Source organism: Onychomys torridus, chromosome 5 (assembly GCF_903995425.1).
Source record: "Onychomys torridus chromosome 5, mOncTor1.1, whole genome shotgun sequence".
Lineage (NCBI taxonomy): Eukaryota > Metazoa > Chordata > Mammalia > Rodentia > Cricetidae > Onychomys > Onychomys torridus.
Window position 1 is genome coordinate 5,565,229 of NC_050447.1, and position 17,257 is coordinate 5,582,485.

At 41.0% G+C, this 17,257-nt stretch overlaps 1 pseudogene; it reads right to left on the bottom strand.

Moving 5' to 3' along the window:
- Window positions 1–15,950: 15,950 nt before the first annotated feature.
- On the bottom strand, window positions 15,951–16,980 carry LOC118583845 (annotated as a pseudogene).
- Between the last annotated feature and the right edge of the window lie 277 nt (window positions 16,981–17,257).

The following is a 17,257-nucleotide window of genomic DNA, read 5'->3' on the forward strand; positions in this document are numbered from 1 at the left end:
CATGGTCCTTGGCGGCAGGCCAGGATTGGACATCACCAGATGGCAAGCAGACCTCCCACATCAGCCCATTTCTCACCACCTTCACCTCTACAGATCTGCCTCTCTCCACAGGACATGAGCCTCTCTGCCTCTCTCTCCCTCCTACACCCCTCCATACATTGGCTGGACATAATAGCACCCAACCACTTGGCACTGTAAGGCACCAGTGGGCCCTTAGCTTCTTCCCACCTGCCCAGGACAAACTATCCTGGGCATCGAGTGTGAATCCATTTCTGCTGCTCAGTTCTCCTCTTTTAATGTTCTTAACACAATCATTCTTTAACCTCTGCCAGTGATCATTTATCCTTAAATGGTCGTTTAGATCCATCCTCCCCATACCAATAACTCTTTACATTATAAATTCTGTGGCATTTTCTCCCCCAATTTGAATTTTTTCTGGCTGGTCTGCCAGTTTTATTTTATTTTTATTTTACATTTATTTATTTATTTACTTACTTACTTACTTATTTCAGCTTTTTGAGGCAGGGTTTCTCAGTGTAACAGCTCAGGCTGTCCTAGAACTCACTCTGTAGACAAGGCTGACCTTGAACTCACAGAGATCTGCCTGTTCCTGCCTCCTGAGTGCTGGGATTAAAGGCGTGTGCCACCACTGCCAGGGTTGGCAGGTCTGCCAGTTCTTAACTCTGATTATATTCTGTCTCTGTGAAAGACAGGTGTCAGTGTAAAGACAGGCAACTTCTCCAGAGTTATCAAGCGGGGTAGATGGATGCCAAACACAAAGGGTCTAGCATAGTTCCTGGTATGCACTAATCGCATAATGAGAGTTATCAGGCAATACCGGCATTAACAGAAGTTTAACAGTCTCTCATTCTCAAAACAGATTAACATGCATCTCAGCATAAGATCTTTAAAGGCAAGACAGGCCAGCCTCAGTAGGCTGTCCTTTAAGCCAGGCCGAGGCTCATTTCAGTACATTCCTCCTACTCCCTTTTGTCCAAACAAAGCCAGTTCCCCAGTGACCTGGCTCCTTCAGGCTGCTGTAGACAAAGTGAGAACACAGACATCCTTTAATCATTGACTCAAAGATGTACTCACAGAATGAGGGGTTAACTATCACTGGTATAAATGCTTTAGCTTGCTCAAGGAGACCTGAATTTGTGGTTTCCCATCAGTTCTAATTTATTCCATCAAAATAAAATCTGAAAGAAAAACACACTGAATACCTAAAACTGAGCCGACTCCCTATAGATTCTCCCAGGAGAGAGACCATCTTTTTCTCTTCCTCTGCTACTTCCTCACTTCCTGAAATGTAGTTACTGTACAGAGAGATCTGTCTGCATGTCTATCTGTCTCCATATACTGTAGGATGTTCTCTATGCTGTGAATGCATTGCTCTGATTGGTTAATAAATAAAGTGCTGATTGGCCAGTAGGCAGGCAGGAAGCATAGGTGGGGCAAAGAGAGAGGAGAATGCTGGGAACAGGAAAGTTGAGTCAGGAGATGCTGCCAGATGCGGCCATAAGAAGCAGATGTTAAGATACCGGTAAGCCACGATGGATGTGGCAACTCATAGATTGATAGAAATGGGTTAATTTAAGATATAAGAACTAGATAGCAAGAGGCCTGCCACAGTCATACAGTTTATAAGTAATATAAGCTTCTGAATGATTATTTTATAGGTGGGCTGCTGGACTGCAGGGACCTGGAGAGAAACTCTCCAGCTACAATTGTTCTTTTTCCTTGATGCTTTCATTAGTACTCTCAAGACTGGAGATCTTAAACATGAAGACAGAGTCTGTGTTTAAGCTCCTTGTGAACTCAAATGGCTGTCATTTGGTCCTGGGTGGGGAAGGCGTCTGAAGGGTAACTGTCAGCTAACAGATGGTTACTCTGCTAAAGGATATGAATGTTGAATCTTAAAATCATTCTAAACCTTGTTCTCTTCTGAATCATTTTTAATGCTTTACCCAAATCAATAGATAGATGATAGATGGAGAGAAAAGCCCTTGTATCAAAGACAAGCAGGAAGAAAAGGTCTCATTATACAAAGTATTCTGGAAAAACAACATAAAAAGAGTTCCAGGGGCTGGAGAGATGGCTCAGAGGTTAAGAGCACTGGCTGCTCTTCCAGAGGTCCTGAGTTCGATTCCCAGCAACCACATGGTGGCTCACAACCACCTATAATGAGATCTGGTGCCCTCTTCTGGCCTGCAGTCATACATGCTGTATACATAATAAGTAAATAAATCTAAAAAAAAAAAGAGTTCCAATAGAAAAGTTCAACAAAAGACTTGGTAGGTGTTTACAGATTGGCAGAGTCAAGGCCTAGATAGAACAGAAAAAATTCCAGGTCTTACTAAGTAATTAGAAAAATACTAATTAAAACAGTGATGTACCACTTCACAAACAGCCACTTTATAAAACTGAGAAGGGGGACCATGCCAATGGTTATTAGAGGTATGGTGGACAAACCATGAAATAATCTCAATACATTTATAAGTCAATGGTACAGTCATTGCAAAAACCAAACTGACAACCTTTAGTAAGAAGGCTTGTGAAAAGACCCTGTGGACCTGCTAACTCCACTGCTAGTTTGCATCCCAAAGGAAATGAGCCCCAATATGCTTTAGATCAGTGTTGTTTATAATGGAAAAGAGGCAACAGACAGAACCAATGATCCAGGATGATGCAGAATGGTCTTAAAAAGCTGAATGAAGCCGGGCGGTGGTGGCACACGCCTGTAATCCCAGCACTCTGGAGGCTGAGGCAGGTAGATCTTTGTGAGTTTGAGGCCAGCCTGGTCTACAGAGCTAGTCCAGGACAGGCTCCAAAGCTACAGAGAAACCCTGTCTTGAAAAACAAAAAACAAAAAACAAAACAAACAAAAAAAAAAAAGCTGAGTGAAACTAAATAAGCTCTACAATATAATACCACAGAGATGCATATATACAAAATGGTTGTGTACATATATGTATGTATAATATAAAGGTATGAGTATGTAACATAAGCCTTCAAGAATATATTCAGGGTGTTGGGGATTTAGCTCAGAGGTAGAGTGTTTGCCTAGCAAGTGCAAAGCCCTGGGTTCAATCCTCACCTTAATAATAATAATAATAATAATAATAATAATAATAATAATAATAATATTCAGCTCCTTAGATTCTTAGTCCTGATCCCATAACTAACCTAGGCCAGATAATTTATAAAGAACAGATTTTTTTTCTCACAGTTCTAGGAGCTGAAAGTCCAAGATCAAGTGCTGACAGGTGAGGGCATGGCCTCTCTGATTGCGGACAGCCTTGCTCTCTGGAGGGCAAGAACACTGTGTCCTCCCATGGAAGAGACAAAGAGAACTTGTCACCTCCAACCTTAATGACACCCCTTATCCGATCATGATGGCTCAGCTCTTAGGACCCTAGTGCATAGCAAGTGGGAAACAGCAATAATTTTCAGTGATCATTTGAAATCATCTTTTTAAAAGTTTCTTATTTTTTATTTTCTGAGTACTCCGTCTGCATGTACACCAGCACACCAGAAGAGTGCATCAGATCCCACTATAGATGGTTATGAGCCACCATGTGGTTGCTGGAAATTGAACTGAGGACCTCTGAAAGAGCAGGCAGTGCTCTTAACCACTGAGCCATCTCTCCAGCCCATTTCAATCATCTTAACCACTCAAAAGACTGATCTCTTTTTCTTTTTTCTCCTTTTTTGCTTTTTTGCAGCACTGACATTAAAGTCAGCCCCTCATGTGTGCTTGGCGAGCACTCTTCCAAGTGAGCTAATACATCAACCCAATCAATCACTTCTTAATGCTGTTACATGAGCTGTTGAGTTCCAACACATGAATTTGGGAGGAGAGTCCACTGAGAAGACAGTAATAAACATGTACTACTGGCTGATAGGAAAGACACTGGGAAATAAAGTTACCAAATCCATTGCAGGCCTTAGGAGGTCATTTCTCCCTGTGAGTGTTTTTCTGGAACTCTCTTAAGAAATTGGGTTAGGGGCTGGAGAGATGGCTCAGAGGTTAAGAGCACTGACTACTCTTCCAGAGGTCCTGAGTTCAATTCCCAGCAACCACATGGTGGCTCACAACCATCTGTAATGAGATCTGGCTCCCTCTTCTGTATAAATAAATAAATCTTTTAAAAAGAAAAAAAAGTTAGTTAGTTAATTAGTTAGTTAGTTAGTTGTTTGTTTAAAGAGGTAGGTTTGGTGACTCACACTTATGATCCTAACACTCAGAGATAGAGGTGGAAGGATTACAAGTTTGAGACCAGCTTGAGCTAAATAGTTTCAAGAAGTCTTGATTATAGAGTAAGATCCTGTTCTCAAAAAATAAAAAACACTAAAAAGAAAAGTAAGTAGAAAACACAAGCTGAAAAGACAAAATATGTTCAAAATAGTAAAAAATTGAGACTGTCTACATATGTAAAATACAGAGATGGATTATAACCTATTATATAATGCAATTATATAATTAAGGAATATTCACTTTCAGAGAAAATTTAACAACATGGGGAAATGCGCTATGGGGAAGTATATGTAGCAAAAACAATGTAGATTTTGTTGTTCAAAACATGGAAAACAGTAAAAAGTTTTTTTTTCCATTTTGTTGATGTATGATACATTGTGAGAGGTTTTAATTTTATAAACCATCAACAATAAGCTTTTAGTCTCCTTAGTGCTAGACAAATACTTGTTTAGATTTGGATATAGATACAACTTTCCTAAATTGCATGATTTTCATGTAAGATTCATGACATTTCTCATTTAAAGTGCTGTAAATAAAGGACTCATCATCTGAACTCACTTTCACTAGCTGTGGTAATATTTATAGATTGGAATGATATTTCACTGGTATCAGAGGGCATTTTGCCATCTAGGTTTTATAGTGCATTTCTGGAATGCAGAGAAGCTTGCTGGCTCGTAAAAGGAGTCAGTCTTGACTACCACATGCTTAGCTAGGCATCCCACAAAATGACCCTTTAAATAGAGGCTAAATCACTTTTGCAGTTCACACTGTCTCTCTTGTCTTTGCTGACCATGATGCTTCCAAGGTCAGGAAGAGCAGGGATGAGAAGGAGCAATAACAAGCTCTTTGTTTTCATGCTTTCTAGTGTTCATTACAGAAAGAATGGATATTTGATTACTTTGAAGGAGAATGACTAGTGGTTAAGAAAGTTAAAATGGAATCTCAATCATCGGTCAAACCCCTTGTCCTAAATGATATCTACTTAGAGAATTTTTTCACACTATTTTATTTTAATTAAAAATAATGTTCAGTGATTGATTTATGCTCAAGGTGGCCCAGAAATTTCACTTTGACCACTCCATCAGTTGAAACAGAAGAAAAGGCTAAACAAAATGTAATGGAGGCAAATCATGGTGGCACAGAAGGAAGACCAGTGGTTCCACCTCACAGACAAATGAAAAGGAGGCAGGACACACAGCATTTTACTTACAAGTAAATCACTCAAGATGCCATGCCCATATGTGTCCAGGAAAGCTGCCTCTGCTTCTTTTGTTATAGATATGGATTCAGTTATCATATCAGACTTCAAAGTACAGGTGCAAACTGCCACTGTGTGGACTTACACTTCTTTCATCAGCCAAAGAAGGTGTGGACAGTGAGCCATACACATTAGCTGGTTGGCTAGTTTTAATCTAAGGCAAGAGCAACATGAGCCATATTTCACTCTCTAATATTTCTTGATGTCCTTCAGTTAATAATTGACTACAAGTTACAGTTAAGTCAAATATTTCTTCAATTAAAATGCACCATAGAGAAATATAAAAGACTAAAACATTCTTCTTTCTTGTTCTCTCTTTTAATTAATGTTTTCATTTATTCCTCAACAATTTCATAAAATTATACAATATATTTTGATCATATCTACCTACCTTTTCTACCAGAGGCCATGGGAATTAACAGTTCAGGTGCCAACCCACCAGGTGAATAGCTCTCTGATGGAGGAATCTTGTTAAACAGGATTTATGGGACCCCAGACTCTGAAAAACAGTTGTTTCTGTCTGTAACGTTTCTCATTGGCCACTGCATTTCTTCCCTAAACACAGCTGTGGATATTTTCTCCACTTCTTGTATGTTTATCTCATGAACACATTCCATCTACTGGGCACACATATAGCTGCTGTGGATGGTCAAGAAGATGATTTCTGCTTGAACAGTTTTGATGAATAGAAGTAACACTGGGATGTTTTCCATGGCTCAGACTGACATAGATAAATATAGCAGTATTCTCAGCTACAAAGGTAGCCTTTTACACATTTGGCTGATTTAAGACCTCCAAACAAATTTAAAGTAGACTATTTGCCCCTGGAGACAAAATGCACAAGGACAAGTTGCCAGTGTCTATTGGTTGAACCAAAGTCAGGCTGATAACATTAAGACATAACTCCCTGAAGCAATTGACTTTCAGCATGTACTCTTAGGCACTCAAGGTTCAGCCAACTAACTGCTGATTGTTTAAGTCTTGAATTTCAATGTCACTCTCTGGGAATCTTGACCACTTAGAGGAATGTGCCTCCCACCTGTACAGCCAAGCATTGCCAGCCAGTCATTCCAAGCCTGAGAGAACCTGTGTGATTCCTTACGTGTATTAGAATGGCTTTGTCTCTTATTGTTTACTCAAGAAGTGCTTAGTGACCCTAAAAATGTAACTCATATTTGTCCAGAGTTTTTGCTGTGGTGACAGAGATGTGTGCATAGAAGGAGTGAGTGAGTGAGTGAGTGAGTGAGTGAAGAGTGAGTGAGTGAGTGAAGAATGAGTGAGTGAGTGTATGAGTGAGTGAGCAAAGAGTGAGTGAGTGAAGAGTGAGTGATGAGTGAGTGAGTGAAGAATGAGTGAGTGAGTGTATGAGTGAGTGAGTGAGTGAAGAGTGAGTGAGTGATGAGTGAGTGAGTGAAGAATGAGTGAGTGAAGAATGAGTGAGTGAGTGAAGAATGAGTGAGTGAGTGAAGAGTGAGTGAGTGATGAGTGAGTGAGTGAAGAGTGAGTGAGTGAGTGAAGAGTGAGTGGGTGAAGAATGAGTGATGTAGAAGTGTGTGAAGAGTAGAAAGAAAAAATGTGTATAGAAGAGAGCTATGTGGAGAAGAGATGTAGAGGAGAGAGATGTAGAGCTGTGTGAGAGAGACGTGTGGGTAGAAGAGAGAGCAATGCAGATAAGATGTATAACTGTGGAAAATTTAGCTGTGTGGAGACATAGAGATTTCCAGAATGGGATTTTTCAAGATAAAGTTAAAGAGAAAGTTACCACCAGAAAGTGTGTTTCCTTATATTCCCCTCAGGTAGAAAAGTTTCGCCCTTGCAACATTCATGATTTTTTTGCATTCCCTGGTGTTGTCTTGGAGCAGGCTCTCCCAATAGCTGCCAATATTTTCCCCTCCCCACACAGCCTCAGAATCCCTTCAACACATGCTACTGTCACCTCCCCTTCCTCCTCCTCCTCCTCTTCATCATCTCCTCCTTCTCATTCCACTTCTTCTACAACCCATTTATCAAATATATGAGCCTATAGGGGCCATTCTTATTCAAAATACCACACTACCCAAATAGTTATAATTGCCTATAGTTCCTTAGCTAGGGGTGGGCTTCATAAACCACTCCCTGACTCCTGCTGGAATGTCAACTGAATTGATCTTATATAGGCTGTACACGTTTGTGAATTCAAAGGCCATGGCATGTCCAGAAGACATTTCTCTGGTTCTTACGTTCTTTCCATCCCATCTTCCTGTAGCATGAATCTTAAAGGTACTTATTAATAAAATCAAACCTGAGGCCAGTTATTGGGGTGAATGCGGAAGATCAGAGAAGCAGAACACGCCACAGCCACCTCACCTTGCCAGTTCTTCAGCTGATCCTGTTTCCTCAGACTGGAAGCCACTGAGTCCTCATCCAGAATGAATCTCAGCTGAACTGCTGCTCAAAAGCCTAAAAGCTTAACTAGCTCTAGTTCCTGGTTTTACACCTTATATACCTTTCTGCTTTCTACCATCACTTTCTAGGATTAAAGGCATGTGTCAACAGGCGATGGTGGCATACACCTTTAGTCTCAGCACTCGGGAGGCAGAGCCAGGTGGATCTCTGTGAGTTTGAGGCCAGCCTGGGATACCAAGTGAGTTCCAGGAAAGGCGCAAAGCTACACAGAGAAACCCTGTCTCGAAAAACAAAAACAAAACAAAACAAAAAAAGGCATGTGTCACCATACCTGGATGTTTCGAATGTGGCCTTGAACTCACAGAGATCCAGATGGATTTCTGCCTCTGGAATGCTAGGATTAAAGGCGTGAGTGCCACCATTTTCTAGCCTCTGTTTCTAGTGGCTGTTCTGTTCTTTGACCCCAGATAAGTTTATTAGGGTGCAAAATATTTTGGGGAACACAATACCACCACATCTTCCACACAGTGTTCCCTGAGCCTTGAGGGGAGGTTGATACCAATGTTCTATTTAAGGCTGAGCAACCAACTTATTCTCAGTATTTTGACCATTTATTAGTCTCTGCATTAACTGCTTCCCACTGGGGGAAAGGGCTTCTTTGAACAAGGCTCAGAACAGCACTAGTCTATGGGTGTGAACACAATTATTTAGAAGGCATTTGACAGCATGACCATTTTGTGGTGGTATTGTGTTCCCCAAAATACTGTGCACCCTACTAAATTTATCTGGGGTCAGAGAACGGAACAGCCACTAGACAGACATAGAGGCCAGAAAATGGTGTCATTCATGCCTTTAATCCTCGCATTCCAGAGGCAGAAATACCTCTGGATCTCTGTGAGATTAAGGCCACATTAGAAACAGCCAGGCATAGTGACACACGCCTTTAATCCCAAGAAGTGAGCCTTTAATCCCAGGGAGTGACGGCAGAAAGTAGAAAGATATATAAGGCGTGAAGACCAGAAACTAGAAGCATTTGGCTGATTAAGCTTTCAGGCTTTGAGCAGCAGTTCAGCTGAGATTCATTCTGGATGAGGACACTGAGGTTCCAGTCTGAGGAAATAGAATCAGCTGAGAAACTGGCAAGGTGAGGTAGCTGTGGCTTGTTCTGTCTCTCTGATCTTCCAGCATTCACCCCAATAACTGGCCTCAGGTTTGATTTTATTAATAAGACATTTTAAGATTCATACTACACCATTTAGCATGACAGTAGTAGGTTCCCCCTTAGTCATGGGCTTTTGATCAGGTTTACAAGACAGTATGAATTCCATCCTGAGGATCAGGCCCCAAATTCCTGAATCAGTCACATTGTTATGGCACCAGTGAGATACTTGCATGAAAGGCTGGTACTGTGGCATGCAGTAGGTGAGTCCTGTAAGTTCCTTTTCTCTAGCCTTAGTTTTGCTGAACTTGTGACCTCCTTTTCTTTCCCCTCTTCCTTCCTCCCAACTCTGCTCAAGATTTTATTCCTAATATTTACCACCCTCTACTTTCATATCGTACGTGTTCTATTATCCCACCACCTCCCATTATGACTTCTTTTCCTTCTCCATTTGTGGTCCCTTTCTGGCTTCCTGACACTCCACAGACACTCCAAGTACACAAATCTAAGAATTCCAAGCTAGAACCCACATATTATCTCAGTTCATATATTTTGCAGTTCCATCCATCTTCCTGTAATTTTCTTTTTTCTTTACAGCTGAATAATGTTCCATTGTGTGTATATATATATACACACACACACACACACACACACACACATATATATATACCACATTTTCATTATCCATTCATCAGTTCAAGGACATCTAGGCTAATTCCATCTTTCTTATTCTCTTTAGAACTGAATGATCATAGAGACTCTCTAATAAAAAAATGTGCAGGCCTAAATAATTCTATTATAAAATTAATTTACAATTGAGTTGATTGACTAGAAATTATCTTCTCAGATTATCAATCTCATTTTCTAAATCATTTCCTCTATATGATTTCCTCAACAATTTATTACATCCTGGCTTTGAAAAAAGACACTATTTGGTATTAAACCAAATATGTTAAGTCCAGGTAAAGATGAAAATGAGGTCGTCCTAGTTGAAGCTCCCTTTCATTACCATGTAACTGGCCCGCAAATGAACTGATCTTTTTTAATAATTCATTTCAAATGCTTATTTAAAAAATGTTTAACTTGGATGAGTAGAGGTCCTGCACACCATTAATCCCAGTACTTGGGAGGCAGAGGCAGGTGGATCTCTGAGTTCAAGGTCAACCTGGTCTACAAAGTGAGTTCCAGGACAGCCAGAGCTACACAGAGAAACCCTGTCCACACACACACACACACACACACACACACACACACACACACACACAAAGATTTTTATCAATCGTCGGCTGTGTAGTAGGTGCTGAACTAGAGCACCTTGTTGGTGTGGTGCTGATGGTAATTGTATGCTTGTGCTGTTGTAGACTGCTGTGCATGGGGTCAGGAGAAGCTCCTAAGGAGTCCCTGCTAAGCACCCAGCAACCCCCAGGAAGCCCATGTGATCATCCTCCTTGGCCAGATACTTGCTAAATCTTAGAATTTCCCAGTCTTATTGAAAGCCATGATCAGGGAAATTTTGGATGAGCTTCATGAAGTTGAGTGGGACAGATACTTGAATCCAATGACAAAGGGCCACTGCATAAGACAGGGTGTCATTTGTCCCGGCTGACCTCAGACTCTAAGCTGAGTTTCTAGCTGAGATGACCTTGAAGTTCTGATCCTCCAGTCTCCACCTCTCAATGCTAGGATTACAAGTGTGAACCAACAAACTTGGTTCATATAGGGTTGAGCTTTATGTGTGTCGGTGAGCCCTCTGCCCTCTGAGTATGCCAAAGATTACTTCTCATTTGGTGCTTTCAGAAGTGGAAACACTTGCTGGAGGAAACCATAGGCGCAATTTGTGAAAGAATAAATGCAAAAGCGTATAATTCTATAAAATACTGTGCTAGATAGTCCTTTGTTTCCACCACAGTAACTGAAGCAAAAAGCAATTAGAAAAAAATGAAAGTATTGAAGATAACGGAAAGCTGTAAAAGCTATGAACGTTAGAAAAAACAAGGTTTCTGATGAGAAGCTTAGATCAAAGGCTCTCTTTTTCCTGCCTTCAGATACTTGGTAATTCAAGACATAAGCCAAAACCACATGTGATAGAGACAGAGGGGCTCAGCTGGAGAAGAGAAGCTAAGAGGACGGCTGTGGCTGTGCGTGTGAAACCCAAGTCCACACAGTAGCGTGTTTTCTGGGATGGCAAGTACCAAGTCCAAGGAGGGAAGATTGGTTGATGAAAGAGCAGAATAGCTGTTTCTCTTTCTGCTCTCTTCCTCCACATGGGGTCTCTCTCTCTCTCTCTCTCTCTCTCTTTCTCTCTCTCTCTCTCTCTCTCTCCCAATAAAGCTCTAAAAGGTAAAAAAAAAAAAAAGAAAGAAAGAAAGAAAGATAAAAAAGAAAAGAAAAGCAAGAGCAGAATAAAATATTCTACTGTCTTATAACCGTAAGAAGCAAAGTCCTGCCAGACTTGCGTTGGTGAAGATCCAAAGGCTGTATTCCAAACCCCTGAAAGGTCAATTCTGAAAACTTAGGAGAGAGAAGTCTGTTAGGATCACTCAACCAAAACCTGGGCTTGGGACCACCTCTGAGAGAGGGGCCACCAGCACATACTTTGTAAAAGCCTTTTTCTACACAGCCAACTTGATCAAGAAATGCATTATTATAAAATCCCCAAGTTCACGGGAGAACCAGTGATTGATTGACAGGGATTTAGAATGGCATACGGGGAACAAGTATTTACCTACATGTGTATGCTATGTATTTAAGTATCCTTTACCATGGCTCAGTACCACCGTCTCCCATTCTTCTTCATGAGCCATGTCTTCATATTTTAAAGTTACCAAGTATACTGTTCCTCTGATATTTCCCATTATAAGGATAAAGCAGCTTTTATAACATTGTATTGTCTTAGAACAGTATATATGCTCTTACTTCTGCAGGTTTTTGTTTGTTTGTTTGTTTGTTTGTTTAACTGAACTACTTATTTCTGCTGCTTGCACCATTGCTTAGGATCCCATGTCATTCATCCTGCTACCCATGAAGACTTCCATTCACTCTCTCAAATGTTGTTATCATGTTTAGTTGACAACTATGTCAAATGGAAGTTTTATCAATAGCATTCAGGAAAATGTGTTATACTTTTTTCTGATACAACTCAATTTATTGTTCAGAATTTTGTAGAATAAAGGCAAATGACATATTTTCTGTCTGATATTTTTTCTTAAAATTTTTTAGGACACAATTACTGGCCTCCTAGATTGTGATTTTTTTCAGTGTTTGCATATGCCTGTCTTACACACACATCAATAGCAGTTAGGATAAATTAGACCCATATGGTCAGAGAGAGAGAGAGAGAGAGAGAGAGAGACCCTCACTCAACATGGCATCACTGCATCTGTCTGAGTACTGATACAAGAGAAGATAGAGAGCCCATTGGCAATGTGGAATCTCAAAAACTCTAAGAACAAAAGCATAGCCTTCCAGGATGCCTGACATTTGTGAAATCTGCAGAGGGTGGTACAGTGTCTTTGGTGTGGTGGATAGAAGCAGATAGTAAAGAACATCCAGTCCTGCTGCTCCCTAGCCTCACCGCCCTCTGCTGTAGACTAGAGATAGCACTGTGTCAGATGAGCAGACGCTCATACACAAGGGCTTGGTTCAAGCCCAGAAGTTTGCAGGGGACAGTGACAGTTACAACCCCAAACTCACCGTGTCTAGTGCAATGACAGGCAGTGGCTCAGCAGCGTTCTGTGGCCTAGTCTTTTACTGTTATGTGAGGGACATGCATTAGTGAGCAGAAGTGACCAAATCTTCTGCAAAAGAAGAAACCAGCCACAGTAGCCCAGGATAACTCTATACAGTTAGATCTTGAAGATCTAGAGTGTAATTGTTTGACCCCATGTGTAGAGGAGAGGGTTTGGAAGCAAGTTGATGAGAGCAACAGTGACCAGGGTCTACACAGGTCCCAGCTGTTGACATTGATGCTATCTCAGTTTGCTTCTCTGTTTCTGTGAGGACCACCTACACTGGACCAGCACTGTCCACAGAGAGCTGGGTCTTCCTACAGTTTATACATAAAGAAGAAGTGCCTCTCTTCCTAAGCATGTCAAATTGACAGCCAAGTTTAACCCTACAGATGCTTAACCTAGGCAGCCCTACAGCAATGGAAGAGGAACCAGAAAAGGAAAGGTGCTTCTGATACCCAAGCAAGACAAGGACTGAGTTCAGCAAGACTTGCCTACATTTCATGGCTTGTTTGGGCCAACTCAAGTTATTTAAGAACAAGTTAAAAAATTTCAAGGACAGTTCACCAAAACACATGGCTCCTGAAATGTATCATGTGTGGTTTGTTGCCTGAAACAGCCAAGATAGGAGATGGATACATTTAAAACAGTATCTGGAAGTCATGGAGAATTTACGGGGGAAAAAAAATACCATTCATGTCAAGAAATAGGACCAAATAACCAAAAACAAAAGTGGAGGGGGCCAATAATAGATGAGAAATTAACTACATAACTAGGTGTCCTAGATATTTAAGTGATCAGATATGGGCTTTTGTCTTTTGTTTTTTTTGGGGGGGGGTTGTTTTTGTTTTTGTTTTTTGAGATAGGAAGATTTCCATGGTATATGAATCAGAACTAATTGTGGAAAGAAAAGATACAAAACAAACCACTGCTTCACAAAGCTCTATGAATTCCTAACAAGGTAAAAGAAAGAAACAATACTTAAGCAATCACAGTACCACTTCTGAAAACAAAAAGAAAGCCTTGACATCACCAGAGGAGAGAGCCCACAAACTTCAAAGGAGCAACAAGACTCTCAGGAAACTTCAAAAACAACATGGATGTCAGCGCTGAAAGACAGTAACTGCCCATCTGTAACCCAGGACTGGGACTGGGTAGACCAGGCTGGCCTTGAACTCACAGAGATATGCCAGCCTCTATTTCCTGAATGCTAGGACTAAAAGCATGCGCCACCATGCCTGGCTTGGGTTTGTTTGTTTATTTTTCCAGTAAAAGAAAAAAATTAAAATTTAAATAGTCCCAATGAACTCCAAAGAAGATTTGAGAGTTAGTAATAGGAAACCATTTTTATGAGGCAACAAACAAAACTAATAGTAATATGGAAGGTTTAAACCTTTGTGGACCAGTAATTACATTAATTTTATTTATTTTTTAAGATTTATTTATTTATGTATACAGTGTTCTGCCTGCATATATGCCTGCATGACAGAAAAGGGCACCAGATCTCATTTCAGATGGTTGTGAACCACCATGTGGTTGCTGGGAATTGAACTCAGGACCTTTGGAAGAACAGCCAGTGTTCTTAACCTCTGAGCCATCTCTCCAGCCCTACATTAATTTTAAATGTATTAAATATTCTAATTAAAGATCACCCTCTGGTCAAGGAACTGGCAAACTTAAGTTAACGAACTGACAGTGTTTGTACCTTGTTGGCCACATGTATCTTTGATGCCTACTTGTCTTTCATTCTTGCTTGTAAACTTTTAAACATCATTCTTTGCTTGCATATTGTACAAATCAAATAAACCAGATTTGGCTCAAGAGCTACAGTTTGCCATTCCCTGCTCTAAACAGTGATGATGATTACACTCATAATGACAGTACTTAATTAGAGCACAATGTGTACTGGGCACACCTAAAAGACATATTTGATAAACTCATCCAAGTTTCATTTCTGTAATGTGCAGTAACCATAGTGACCATCTTACCACAGAGGAACTCAGAGGACAGAGAAGAGGCTTGATCAAGCCTGAAAATGAGTGCAGCATCAGGCAACTCTAGACCAAGTCCCCCTTTACTGAATAATATCTGTAGCTATGTGTAGTCAGTCCATAGGAAAATGATTGCAATGTGCATGCTTAGAAGAATCTTACATCTGAGAGATAGTAAGCAGCCAGGGGCTGATGATATCCAAAATAGGATTCAACTTCTAGCAAGAACTATGGCTACTTGCACTCATATTGCAAAATCTGGGGCTGTTAATTCACGCCACATTTTACTTTAGCTTAGAACCCATTTTCTTTCATAATGTCTGTTTCCTCAGTCTTCATAAAAGTCTATTCATAAGAAGTCTATAGTCAAAGTATAACACTGATCTGAGTTGGTTTTAAGATAGTCCACTCAACTATTAACACCACTTGAGCAATCTTGCAGATAGGGAGCAATCAATTGTAACGTGACAAACCTATCTTTTTTTTGAGCTGAGGATCAAACCCAGAGCCTTGTGCTTAAAGCCAATCATTTTTTATAACCATTGGCTGATGCCAACCTGAAAAGAATTTGCAAATTCATAAAGGTACAGCATATATTTCTACTAATAAATTTTTTCTGTGTTTATGAAAACAGAGGGGATTGAGAATAGAACTAGAGGAGCTGGAGAGATGGCTCAGAGGTTAAGAGCAATGATTGTTTTTCCAGAGGACCGAGTTCAATTCCCAGCACGCACATGGCAGCTCACAGCAATCTGTAACTCCAGTTCCAGGGGGTCTGACATCCTCACACAGACATACATGAGAGCAAAACACACACACACACACACACACACACACACACACACACACACACACACACATATACATATAAAAAAATTAAAGAACAGAACTGGAACTGGAGTGGGTGGAGAGGTAGCTCAGTGGTTAAGAGCACTGGCTTCTCTTCCAAAGGACATAGGTTCAATTTCCAGTACCCACATGACAGTTCACAACTGTCTATAATTCAAGTCTTGGAGATCTGATGCCCTCTTCTGGCCTCCAAGGGTACCAGACACACATTTGGTGCAAAACACCCACACACATAAAAATAAATTACAAACAAGGACAGGGCGGGGCTGGCTGGGGCAGGAAGCACAGGCAGAGGCTATAAGGCTCATTGTAATGGAAGGGGCTAGTCTGGAGACAGTCGAGGCAGGGGACGTGCCAGCTCCTCAGCTGCAGCAAGAGCACATTTATGTTGTTGAAGAACGGGCAGGACTCCAGGAAATTGAGACGGGTCATAGTGCAACAGAACCTGCTGCTGCTGCTGCTGCTGCTGCTGCTGCTGCTGCATTGCTTGAATGGAGACATCCTGCTGCATGTCACACTCATCCACAGAAACATGTGTCTGTTCACACTCACACACTGAAGAATGTGTTGATTGACATGAACCCCAGGCTCCAGCTCTCAGAATCTCACTTCTGTGGCCTCATAGTTTAACTTTTACACAAATTCTGCATTCAACAAGCTGGTGGCTCCCAGAATCTTCTGAAGAGGACAAAATGCAAAAGATTTTTATTGAGGTCAAAAGTAAGATATGTATTTTGTGGTCTCCCTTTTGAATGATGAGGAATATCGCCTTAGAATCATAACTTAGGTGTTCCACAATGTGTCAAAAGCCCGAGAATATAGATTTTATAAATTTTCCCAGTAAAATTAACATGTGCCTGGTAATGCCTTTATGGGTTTTTTGTTTTTGTTGCTGTTTTGTTTTTGTTTTTTTAGAATGGGAAAATTTATTACTGTATTTCCACTGTCAAAATGTATGATCTTGGTCTTTCCTTCTTGCCAAAAGGGACACATTGGCTACTTTGACAACCTTAAAGCAGACTCCAGGAAATCGCCTACAGTAGCGTGACCTTTTGGACCAAATTCAGCAACCAGAACTCCATCGATTTCCTCACAAGTTCCAGCAGCCGTCTCTGGGCATGGAAGCTGTGGTCTTCTTGCTGTTCTTGAGGAGCCGCACCCTGACACACTTCCTGTCAGCAGATTTGGCTTCAGCCCCCTTTTCCAGCTCAATTCCCTTCGCACCAGAGGCATCTCCAAGCGGATTGGCCTTCGGGGCCGTGCTCAAGTGGGCTTTCTTGTACTGTTTATCACGCCACTTCCGGTCCCGTTGGTGACTGCGGAGGGGTACCGAGACCACGACACTTGCCCATCTTGCAGGCTCCACGGGCCTGAGAGACCTTTATGTTCTTAATTATTTCTCCCTCAAACTATTTCAGCTGCTAAATGGGTTAGAGTACTTTTTATTGTTTTGTTGTTTGTTTGAGACAAGATTTCACTATGTAACAGCCTTGGATGTCCTGGAACTACCTCTGTAGACCAGGCTGGCCTCGAACTCACATAGATCCACCTGTGTCTGCCTCCCAGTGCTGGGACTGAAGGCGTGTGCCATCACCACCCAGTGCCAGTTCTTCATTTAAATTATTTTGA